The sequence below is a fragment of the Lutzomyia longipalpis genome, chromosome 2, assembly GCF_024334085.1.
Source record: "Lutzomyia longipalpis isolate SR_M1_2022 chromosome 2, ASM2433408v1".
Classification (NCBI taxonomy): domain Eukaryota; kingdom Metazoa; phylum Arthropoda; class Insecta; order Diptera; family Psychodidae; genus Lutzomyia; species Lutzomyia longipalpis.
The window spans coordinates 3,332,606-3,345,673 of NC_074708.1; positions in this window are offsets into that span (position 1 = coordinate 3,332,606).

The window sequence follows — 13,068 nt, forward strand, 5'->3', positions numbered from 1 at the left end:
TCCTTCACATGAGAATTGATTATTGTTTTCATATTCGATTATCTCTGGGTGCACATTATGGTGAAAAATAAATAATATATGTACCCTACTACATACAATACATATGCAGTGGAGGCCCCAAAGGATCGTGCCACGGAAATCTTACACCGCGCGCAAATACAGCCGAGATCGCTAATCGAAGTAGAATAATAGTCGCAATAATTTCACGCGCCGTTATTTAAGAGACACGCAGCTCAATTTGAATATGTGTGGATTGGCTAATTTATCGATTGCACCATGAATAATATTTCTGATTATTTGTTCCAACCATTTTCGTGGGGAGAGAATGATGGCACGTACTTTGTAATTCTATGTCCGGCAATTCATTACCTACATAGCCCAATGCAAATAATATCCAATACTAATTGGTCTGCATTTTTTTTGTCGTCTTCTTCTCTTCCTTCAAAAGGCGCATGGCGCGCCGGATGCGCCGGATGGAATTGCAGGTCAAAAAGCTTCCAAGTCGCTGAACTTGTGCGCATAAACATATTTTCTCATGTTGCAATAAATTATATTAAAAGAATGTCTATTGAGGGAAATTCAGTAGATATTGAAGATTTTGTATAGAGAGATATTTTCTGATATTATTTTAAATGATTTTTTTTCAATGAGTGTTTTGTTTATTGAATATTTTAATTTTTTTGGTGAATAATTTGAATATTATTGAACAATTCACATATTAACCCTTTAGCGTCCAACGTGAAACATAAAAACGTTGAAACATGCGCTATTTTATCGCGATTTTTATTCTATGAATTTTTTTAGAGGACTTTTCTCAGTCAGAACGTCTTCTTTGACCCCTTATGCGTGAATTTGATGTATTTGTAACATGGAAAAACAATTACATTAATAAATAATTGAAAAAATAAAATGTTTCACGTTTGGGTCAGCGTATGACCCAAAAAACGTTAAAGGGTTAAAGAATATAAGCGATCTCGCCGGTTTTCCGCCAATCCTGCTAGCCTTTTGCAGATTTTTCCCGTAGTTTGTCAATCTATTTTAGGATTTTCTTCAAAAGATTAATTTATATGAAAAATGAAGTGAAAATTGTCAAATTTAACCCTTTCACGTCCCTTTCGTCTTTTTCGAACTCCATTGCGTGAATATAATAAATTTCTAACTTTGAAAAACAATTAAATACATAAATATTTGGAAAATTGAAATGATTCACGTTTGGATCTACGTATCAGTCAAAGAACGCGAAAGGGTTAAAAGAAAAATATATTATAGCAACAGTTTTTGAATTATCTTGAAATAAAAAAATTTTTAAGAGTTTTCCCATTTGATTAAACTGGAAAATTGAAGAAAAATTATCCTTCTTTATATTTTTTAGTTTTTAAATTAGATTTTCTTTTATTTTTGCAAAGACACCTCTCTGAGATTTAAATTCTGTAATTATTTAAAGGAATTTTTCCTTTCATTCCATTGACATCCTTTCCACTGAAAACAGCTAAAAAAATTCCAATTTCCAAAAAATCAACGTAAAGACTCTGAGAAGGAGAATCATAAAAGAATCATGTAAAGGAGAGATATTTCAAATAACTTCTGATGCCGTGAATGTTGAGCTTGGAATGTCATGTTGAAACGCATTATTGGGACCAAAATGGTACTTACACTGTCATCACATCGTTATGTGATTGAAGATGCTGGACACGGGATCTGTTGCGTGCACAATGGCCACTAAAGTGTGTCCCGGGTCGTCGTTGGCATTGCATTTCGTCAGCTAATTCAAGTATCACGGGCATGGCATCGGCACCGCGTGATCATTTGGTTTGCAATCTGCAGCGCGCGGAAATGTTGCAGTGGCGCGAAATTGATGATCCCAATTAAGGCTCAATGTCCCCATAAATTGGTCCAGTGCTAATTAATGTCCCATAATCCCATGTTGAATCGTGCCAATTTCTCATTGGATCTTCCAAATGGATCGCATTTGCACGCATTTGATCGTGCTATGGCGAATGGGGAACCATTTTCCATGCTTGCAGACGACTTGGCGTATATACATGGTTGTTAGATCGCTTGTATGGGTATGAGCATTAAATATCATGTGGAAAGGGGGCTCCCTGTTTTTTCTTTGATAATTTGTCATATGATTCTGGGTGGCCGTCAAATGTTAATTTATTGTGGAGACCGCTCTCGAAATCACCGTTTGTGTTTATACATATGACAGTGCTGAACACGATCGCATAGCGATCTCACACAAAACTTGCCATATATGCGAGCTATCGGATATGTTTGGCTTCTCTCTCTCAAATAAAATAAATGTATTATGTTTGAAATTTTTCAAAGATATGATCCGAAAGATGAATAATTCTCTCGTAGTTCATTTCTCTCTCATTCGAAACATTGTGCCGCAAAGTGATCGCACTTTGGCGACATCATCGAGAGAAGATCCTTCTTCTGGTTTTTTTTTGAAACATCTGACTTTGCCAAGATGCGGAGCTTTTGACAGTCACACGATAATCGCGGCAGAAGAGAATGGCAAATGGAGACTCTCTTAACAAATGAAGATTTGAGGAACAAAAAAAAAAGAAGAAGGCAATGCTCTTGGAAACACTTGTAAGCCGAGGAGGAATTTTTCAGCTTATGTTGGAACGGTCATTACATAATTTATTATTGATTGTTGATTGACACACGATCAGTTGATCAGTTGAGTTGGGTATTGCGCGCGCGAGGATTGCGGCTTAAGCATCCATTTGGGTTGATTTCCCGGGTGATCGTCGTTGATGTTGAAGAGTCATCACCAAGTGATCCTCTAGTCAGTGCTGAAGAAATGGGGCCTCCCAATGGTTGCACATCACAAACATACATACAATGTATTATATATATCGCGCGGAAAAGCATGAGATGGTGGCCTAACTTTTAAAAAGTGTGGATCACCATCCATGTCAAGACTCCCCATTCCGGAGCAAATTATATCTGATCGAGCGGGAAATTGTACACATCGTGTCAGTTGCGATGTCGTGAAGCACAAAATGGCAACAAGTGGATCACAAACAGACAATTGGCACGCCACAACTATGTTGTACATGACGGAGTGAAGGTCTTAGATCCATTTAAATGATTTGGACTTCATAAATTTTGGATTGTGTCTCTCTCTCGCTCCACTATCATTTCTTTCAATCTCCCACCGCAGCTCAAAGCTCTTTGGATGGAGGAGCCCCCAATGGATCTCTCGTTCTCTATACGTCTTCTGGCAATTTTATACTCTTCAAACTATATATGTACATAACATGCGGTTATATATTGTAGAAATTACAGCCCAGGAGACACATTAAGATCTACCCTAGATTTCCCCGTATAAGAGATCTCTCCTCTCCTCTCTTTTCCACTTCATTGTACCGCATTTATGTACAATTGGCATGGGAACACCAATAAATCCCTCAATTTGCCATTCAACTCAAGCAAAACAGCTAGTTCAATATCAAATGTGTAGGACAAGATGCTTAACATGCGGCATCTTCACTGTGTGGTGTTCCTTACGCATTGAGGAGGGAACAAATAGTCATTTCGCAGCGTAATTTCTTAATTTATTCAACCATTCTACGATCCCCACATTACATACATATATATAGATAGCATACATAGCAGTGTTATCCCTCCGTGGGCTTTTACTAAATTGAAATCACGAATGAGGATATGAGAACAAAAAAATTATTAATCTTCAGTCTTCCAAGAAGAATCATACATATTGATTGCCACCAACTTGCCCAAGAGATTGTTCAGTGGATTTCACAGGGGGCTCCTCATTGAGGAATTAAGTGCAATTAAATGTAAAGTTGGAAGTGAAAGATCTATAATTGTATTGAGATGTCTTAGAGATGGTGGTAGGGTGGATTTTCTGTTTTTAAGTTCTTCTTGAAATGAAATTGAAAAAATAGAATAGAAAAAAAAGTTTTATTCCCTTCTGCACACTATGCTCTCAAATTAAAGGAGTTTATTCATCGCGATATGAAAAATTTATTCTTTCGTAAAATAATTTTGATACATTTTATCAGGTAGAAAATTAAAGAAAGAATAAGAAATCGTCAATGAAACTCCAAATTTTCCATTCTAGGATTATAAAGAAAAACAGCCAGATTGCTAAATACTGCAAAGAAAATATTTGCCCCTTGAATGTTAAAAAAATTTAATTTTAAACATTTTTTTAAAAAATGTTTGTTTGGTAACTTCTTACTTTACGAATGAAAAAGTTTTTCTTATCACAATGATTAAACTCCTTTATTTAATTAATTTCTGAAGCTCTATAAAAACTTTGAACATTTCGATAAAAAACCAAAAAGTATTTCACAAGGAATTATGATTAGCCCCTTTGGTGGATTTATGGAGAGAGAGTTTCTGTTCTTTCTCGCATCTATTCGTCCTTGGTTAATGGATATAAATACAAGTAACAATGCAAAACCACCCACAAAAGTACGATGGGTTGAGAAAACCGATTTCATGCCTTTCAATAATAGTCTGGTGGCTTTTGTCTGCACATCACAGATGCATGTTGTACATGGAAAAAAATCATCCCATCAATAAAATTCTTCAGAGAGCAAACTAATAAGAAGTTGATGGTGTGCAAAATGAATTAGTGCTGCTCACAAAAGTCACTCATCTTGTGGCTTTGGAGGGACACTGCGCGAGTCAAAGAAACAACAAAAAAAAAAGAGTTTTTTAACCCACAAACCCAATAATGTCTTTTGCTCGTTCTTCTACGCGGAAAATTAGTTCAAAACGCTCTTGGGGTCAATTCTATGATGGCATAACTAACTATCTGCCACAATGCCCAATATAGTGCCAATTACTGTCCCATTTCCCACAATTAAGGATGGACATGTTGGAAATTTAAACACCTCAATCTACACCACCAATAAATCAATTTCTTCTTTCTCTTTGGGAAAAACATCCACTTTTTTTCCACCAATTTCATTCTTCTCGCATTCGTAATTACTATATCACGATCCACTACATTCTGTGTGTCTTTTTTTCCTCTCCTTTCTTTCTTGAGGTGAGGTGCTTTTTAACTAATCTCACACCTTTGTTTGTTCGTGAAATTGCCCGAAAGGCTAAAGATATTTTTGTGCAAATTTGTCATGCAAAAAACACCTACTTACAAGCTTAAAACCTGCCATGGCGGAAGGATCATCAAGTATGTGAAGAAATAAAATCCTTATCGGGAGGTAGAATTTAAACTTTAAAGCTCCAGCGTGAGTGGTAATTAAAATTCATATTTTAAGAGGAAAAAAAAACCAATAAAAAAGCCTAGACTATGGGCAGTGATAAATACTAAAATTCTGAATTAATAACATGTGGAAGAGAATTGAGTGAATGGATTTTTTAACAATATTCTCCACATTTATGAATAATACATCGTCAAGCAATATCATTGGGATTATGACGAATTTTGCGCCATTCTTCCGAGAGACCCACCAGAATGTCCCCAACACGCCATGATCCATACAACTTTAATTTATTCAACTCAAAGAGCATTAACAAAAAAATTCTTTAAATGACAAAAAAAAAGATCTAAGCCCATTGATAAATATTTGACAGAAATAAATCAGCATTGGAGAGAATTTATATTTCATTTATTCACTTGCAATGGTTAATGTGGTTAACTCATGGCTCTCTTTGCTATGTATGTATATAGCAGCGGAAAAACCTTTCTTTAGCGATGCGGTTTATCATTTTATTGCCACTCAATACAAGTAGTTTTATTACTTACTTCACACTTCTCTTGGGCAATTGCAAAATCACAATAATAAATCTAATAAATCGAAGATTTGATAGTTTTATTAAATTTGCCCCAATTCCCTTCCCCATTTTGTCTCTGATGAAATTGTTGCATTCAAACAATTCACATTGTTCGGGTTGAAAGGAATTTTTAGAGCAATTTTTAAATGGAAATCAAAATCATTTTTTTCCAGAGTCAAGGGAGCTTTTTGAAAGCACAGAGAAATCTACAAAGTTTAATTTTGTATTTCCATATTAAATAGCTTTGAATTTAATTTTCTTTGTAGTTTTTGAAGATTTTTTGATGGATTTTTTTATTTACATGATAGGAACATTTTTGAGGCATTTTAAAGAATCGAAATTTGTTTCTTTTGATCAAAAAATATTCAAGAAAATATTATTTTGCTGCACAGGATTAATTCTCTCATTGTCTTGCAGTTTAAAATGATTAAAAATAATAAATGGTAATAAAATAAATTGCGAAAACAATAGAATTTTCCAATAATTTTTTATTTAATTGAAAAACTGTTCAAGAGAAAATTCTATGGGTAAATTTTCTTCTATAAAATTGTTCTATAAAGAATTCTGCGTTAATTAGAAATTCCAAGAATCCCCCGGAATAATCAACAGTATACAACTAAAAGTAAGTTAGGTCATGAATTTGCATTAATTTTAGTGTAAATTGTGTTATGTTGTGGACAGAGTATGCGTGCGGTGATCGCACAAGATGATCAAAGGAGATCACGCGGGGGTTATTTTTATTTCATGTAGAGTTTCTTGATGAATTTCTTCCTGCTCCCATTTTCTTTTCGTCAGCAAAAATATAAATATTATTCAGCGATGAATCGTGTTAATATGTTGGTGCGGCGGGGTAAACATGAGAAACATGAACAATTTCAATGGAAGGAGAGTAGCTTGGATCATTGAGATCCACTGTGGTGATCCTCCCGACACACACAGGAGGGAGTTTGGAGCTATTGGAAAGCGCGGCGCGTTGGGCATTACGGTAGCAAGTTAAATGTCCGTAAATAAATTCAACTACTTGTGTGCATCGACTGTAGATCTCGGGTGTTATTAATTGCTGACCACCTATAAGAATCTGTTTGTTTTTGAAATAGTGAAGTCATTAATTGTTGTCGTCGTGTTGTTATGCCTTTTCTCTCCATCCATACCCATTCATACCATAGCGCGAGATATCTTCCAAATGGATGCAATGGAGGTGGACCCTTTTGGAAGAGCATCCGCGCACTATAAAGAGATGATGAAGCATTGAGCATTTGCTATGAGTACAGCTTCTATCCGAGATATGTGGAGGAAGTGCGTTACCAATGAAAAATACCCCCATATCTTGCAGTGAGGATCGCAAAAACCACGGCAAAACATGACTCTTTTCAGTTGCAATTTCTCTAAAGGAAGGTTGTTGCATTTGACTCCGGATCGCTTTGGAATTCCTCCCTCATTTCCATGATCCATGGGATTCAGGCAAATTAGAGACATACAGAGAAACCAAAGTCAAACTTCTCGAATCTCATCGGGTTTTCGTGCTTTTTTTTTTTCTTTCTTTTTATTCTTCCTTCCAGCTCAACTTTATATCCAATATGCCAGAGTTCCATTTCAATTGCTCTGTGAGGACACAACACACAGGTTCATGCTTTTCTTCATCCATAGTTGCGCGCACCTATGGTGTTCTTCTTTCTCCTTCTTTTTAACCCAAACAACCACCACATTGGAGACATTCTCTTGTGCGATTCTATGTTGCGATTTGTGGTCCATTCGCCATGGCACATCTATTGAAGTTCACTATAGGCGCTAAAATAATTCCTAACACGTATTTCGTGACATTGTGCTTTCTCAAATGTGATTCACTTAAATTGGAAGACGCGCTCAATTTGTGATCCCTAAAAGCGTCGAATGTAGTGTAAAGAGAAAGAGAACTTTTCGTTAACATTCCTCGAAACAACCTTTTTCTGCAGTCGTCTTGTTCTTTTTCTGCGATCTTTTCGCGAGTTTTTAGATAGAAAAAAAAAGATTTATTAAAAAGTTAAATGAATAAAAAAAAAACAATTAATTGTCTTCCATGCTGAGGGCTAAAAGGCATTTCCCTTCGTTAGATAAATTTCCACTTAAGAGCCTTTTCATTGTAGACAATTTTAGCATCCGGGATGTGGAAGTTATTCAGATTGACCTATTGTTCCCTTATCCTTTTTCAACCTCTCTAAAGAGATTACCTATGAGCCCATTTAGCCGTAGCATAAACAATTTCTTTCAGAGCGTTCCACTTAGAGGGTGTAAAGAATAGCAAAGAGTAGATTTTTTTTACTAGCCTCCTTGCAGGTGATAAGAAACTCTCGTGTCCCGTGAAATCTTGGATTATTATCTGCAAAACATAGAAAGACTTTCATGAAAAAGCGCGATCTTCTTCACGTCTTCCCTTGATCATTGCGCGCAACCGCGTGTCAAACAATAAGCCCCGTGATTCTTTGGGCTTTTATAGCAAACAACAATGGTCTCATCAAGTTCCACCAAACAAATTATAGTCTCATACTGCGAGCATTTCATCTTATTCTCCTTATTTTGCTGTGGTTTGCAGGGAAAAGGGAGCACAAGGGGGTACCATCAAATGGTGTGTGAGCGTTCAATTGTGCCTTGCTGCGGATATTTACATAGTCCACGTTGCCATACAGTGCAGAATGATGATAAATACCTGCATCACAGCATATTAGCGATAATATGAGTGGTACTTGTTTGCACAGCTTCACAGAAGTCACGATTCCATTTATATTTATAATATTTCGCGAAGGCAAAAATAAATCGTCTCGCTGTCGGTTTGGCTGGCGAGAAGATGAAAGGGAAGCACAAATGGAGGAGGATTGCTGCACAAACCCTTCTTCTTCATCTTGGTGCACCGGACAGGAGAAATTATTATATTTAATAATAAATTGTCAATATGAAGTTGCAATTCTCTATCAAATAGATTAAAAGGCCAATGAAATGACCGATGTGTCACGGGGGGTTTGTGCATAAAATGATTAAAATAGGTAGTACTCTATGCAGAATTTATGCATTGCAATTCACAATCATTCATATTCCTTTAAATGCTATTGATTTAGAGACTTGTTCGCCAAGGAATTACAATTTGAAAGGGCACAAATTGATGAATAGAGTCGATGAAAGGGCGTCTGCAAGGTCTTTGTAACTTTTTTTTTTCACGAGCAGAGAAATTCTGATTTATTTCTAAAGGAAAATTTGAAAGAAAATCTAAATTATAATGAAAAATTATTCTTTTTTTTAAATAAATAATTTTACAATTTCAAATAGTTTTAAAAATTAAGATTATTGAAAAAAAATCACTGCTGAAATCTCTCTAAAATGTTCAAGAAAAACAAGAGGAAAATAATTTTCCTTTTACCTCAAAATGAGAATAAGAAAACTTTAAAAGAAATAATTTTGAGAAAATTCTTCAATGAAAAAAATTTGAGGAAATCATTTAAAAAAGAAATGAATTTTAAGAACTTTTATCAAGGAAAAAATAACTCCTCTAATTAGTAAGTTTTTTAAAATTCAAATTAAAAACGCTTGAACTTTAGATTGTTCCCATTAGAAGCTTTCTAAGTTTAAAAGCTTCTTCGTGAAATAAGTTAAAAAAAAATTAACTTTGTTGCAATTTGCAACATTGCATCGCACCCATTTGCATTTTCTTGATGCATTTCAAACAGCGCGCTCTTGACTCTTGAAGGAAGGGCGCGGACACCTTGCCTTCCTGCCTAGCTGATAAATAACCATCAATCAGGTATGGGGCAGGTATCTCAATCCACACAGGCAGGTTGCCTTTGCTTTTCTTCCTCCTCTTCCTGCACGAGCATCACTCGCCGCATTGCGTGGCATGAAGAGCCACAATGTGATGAACCTCATTGAAACCATAGCTGTGGTCTCATCCCAAACCCAAAGGTGTAATGCGCGATTGTATCACCTCCCACATGCTGCGGTTCTCTAAACCATCCACCTCGTGAGCACTCAGTCACCCAACTCAATCTCCACTCAATTGCCCCAAAGATTGGATTTTACGAGAAGCCTATTCTCGCGTAGACAATTTTATTCAAATGAATAAATTTTATATCTCTTTACATCCAACAATAGATTGAATGGGAAATTCTTCCTCACACTTGCTGACCAAATACCCCCTTCTCTGCCCATTTCTTGTGTTTCCTCATGAGCTTTTTTTTCTTTCTTTTTTCTCTTATTCAAAGGTATTATGATGAGTTCAATCACACACATGTTCTCAGAAATGTGCACCTGAAGAATTTATCAATACAAGTGCGGATACCTACAAAAAAAATGCTTTCACGCCACCTTTTTCGGGAGGCCACCAACTGGACCTGCTGTGACTCACTAAACTTGGGAATATTTGATGAAATTTATTAGAGTTTACGCCGCTCAATTAACACTTTTGAAATGCCCTGACACAAAATACCACCTGCCAGTGAGAATTTTCAAATTCTTCTCTTCTAATGATCATGCAAACACACATGAGGAGAATGTTGTCGTGGGTTGAACTATATAAAAATGAATTCATCGTGTTCGATATATCTTCAATTTTCTTTGATTATTATTGAGATTTTCTTCTTCAATTCAATGGTAATTAGAATAATTATTAAATCCACTTATAGTTTTCTTTAAGATTCAATATAGTCTTGAGAAAAAATTCATAAATTGAGAGAAAAGGTAAAAATTGAAAGGATCAGCTGCATTGGAGCATACAATGTTGAATGAAGCCAAGGTGTGAATAATTGGATAATGCAATTCTCTGTTACCTGACTGTCTGGGAATTCACGTTGAATGAATCAAATCCATCAAGAGATCCACCTTCTGTGTGGCTCAAGAGTTCCACCTTCTGAAGGGTTCTTCAGCTTCTTCACCACCAGATTTCTTCACCAGGTTCTTCGCGCCAAAGGCACCACAAAGAGGAAATTGCATTTCTTCTCCACCCAACAACGTTAGAGTTCTTGAATTAAACTCTTGATGATCCCCGAGTGTGACACGTCACACAGATTCCCTCTGACAAGGTTCTCTATTTGCGAAAGAAGCCGTGCTGCAAGACACAGGACACTCTTCTGCAATGGGGTTTATATAGTGAAAATGAATGCGAATTAACTCCCCATTGAAATGCTATTTATACAATTGAAATTTTCCTCTTGATCACCCGTCTTCATTGCCGTGTGTTGGCTATTCCAATGTGATTTTCAAAAGGAGAGTATCCACCGAGAGATTTATTGCAACAATTGAAGCTGCAGAATGTGAAATTGTATGCTGTTCGTTACAAGAATGGGTGTATTCTTCTTGTTTTACAATTTAAATTGACTGAAATGCGACATAATTAAACATCCATAAATTTTGCACCTTGACTTGCTATAACAATTCAAACCACCTCTCATGGGCTCTCGGCGTAGCTTGGCGCAGATTCTCAAGAGTAAGACGCACCATATATATGCATTGAGTGAGCTCTTTTTTCCCTCCACAGTACACCTCTTTAAAGCTTTTCGCTCCTTTCCTTTGCAGCAGCACCGTCTCACTTGACGAAGAAATGTGTATAGAAGGAGAAAAATAAATAATAGTATAAAATAAATTCCGATTCGCGAGGAGAACGTCTCAATTAATCAACCCACTCTCACACAGTCGACATTTCTGTTGGCTATATGGAACTTCTTGCAATGGAAGAATGTTTTTTTATGTCATCGTCAAGGCTGCCATCCGTTATGTACAATTTATATACATTTTATCGCAACTATATATAGAAAATGCTCAGGGAGTAAATTTAGGATCTTAAGATTCTTTTTACTGTCAAAAATCTTTGTTAAAAGGAAAGTTATTTAAACAATTAAAGTTCGTTAAACTTGGGAGACACCAGAGAGTGTGTAAAGGGCATACAATTGAGAGGGATGAGTGCATAAATAAATCTTTCTTCTTTTCACGCGGAAGCTATCATCATTTTTTTAATATAGGCAATAGCAAAAGAACCTGAGACTCACACAGGTATTATTGTTTGCCAAGAATTGGCATAGAGTGCATGCATCTCATATAGCAAAAGAGAAGTAGATGCAAAGGGACACTGCAAGAAGGTAGTTTTACCTTTTACAATCGTATGGGCATCAAAGGTGGTCATTTCTCGAGATGATTCGTTGTTCTTTGGTGCTGAGAAACAGAGATCTATGAATTTGATATTTTTCTCCTTCCCGTGTTGGCCATAAGAGAAAGAAGAGACTATGAAGGTGAAGAAGCTCTCCTTGGGGGAGATCAAACAATATGATTCTCAACATGGATTTTCTCACACAATTGAACATAATGTCCAAGATGAGAGACGTAAGAAGACTCCCGAGAGACATTTGTAACTCGATCAAATTTCATATTCAATTTTTCCTTCCTTTCGGTGGACTATTCACCATGATCCACACTGAAGATTTCTCTCTTCTCTTACACTGTCTTTAAGATGTACATGAGAAATTGTTCTCGGTACGGATGAAAGAAAGATGCAGGTTCGTTGAAGGAGGAGAAAAATGTGAAATGAAGCAAATACAAAAAAAAACTTCTTAAACTTCTTCTTATGCATTTTTTGGCTGTGAAATGAAACCCACCCATCTATTATGTATATACATAATACACAAGAAGTTCTTGGTGAAAATGTACGCGGAGAAATTGTGGTTCCTTCTTCCCATCCTCAAGTGAATTGTGTCAGCAAACATGATAAAAATATTTATGTATATTCAATCAGTTTTTCATCTCACTCTTTCTCGACCAGAGAAAAAAAGCAACATGATGATGGTTTGGGGAAAGAAAACAAACATTGTGGAGAAAAAGTTATTATTAATATTGCTGAGCGTTGTGTTGTTTTTTCCTTAAATTCAGCGCGTACACATTTGGAGACGGACTTACACCATCGGCACAAGGTGGTATTGTCGATCTCTCAACACGTAAAATAACACAGATCATAAATAATTTGTTGGCATGTTGTATTTACAAAAGTCATCGAGTGCATTTTTATATCGGCAATCAATAATCGGTGCCCCGAGTTGGGCAGATAAACACGAAGAGAGTCTCTCCCTTTTGGGCCTTGGGGATCACCGGCGACACCCATTGCACTCCAACACTGGTATTTAAACAAGAGAAATGAAAAATTCAACAGTATACCCACGAATGGTGTGGAAAGGATGAAAATTCTTTTTCAACTCATCCAAAAAGCTTTTGCAAATGCAATGTCCGTTTTTTTTTACTTTAAATTGTTTTCTCTTTTAATTTTTACACTTCAAACTTGTAACG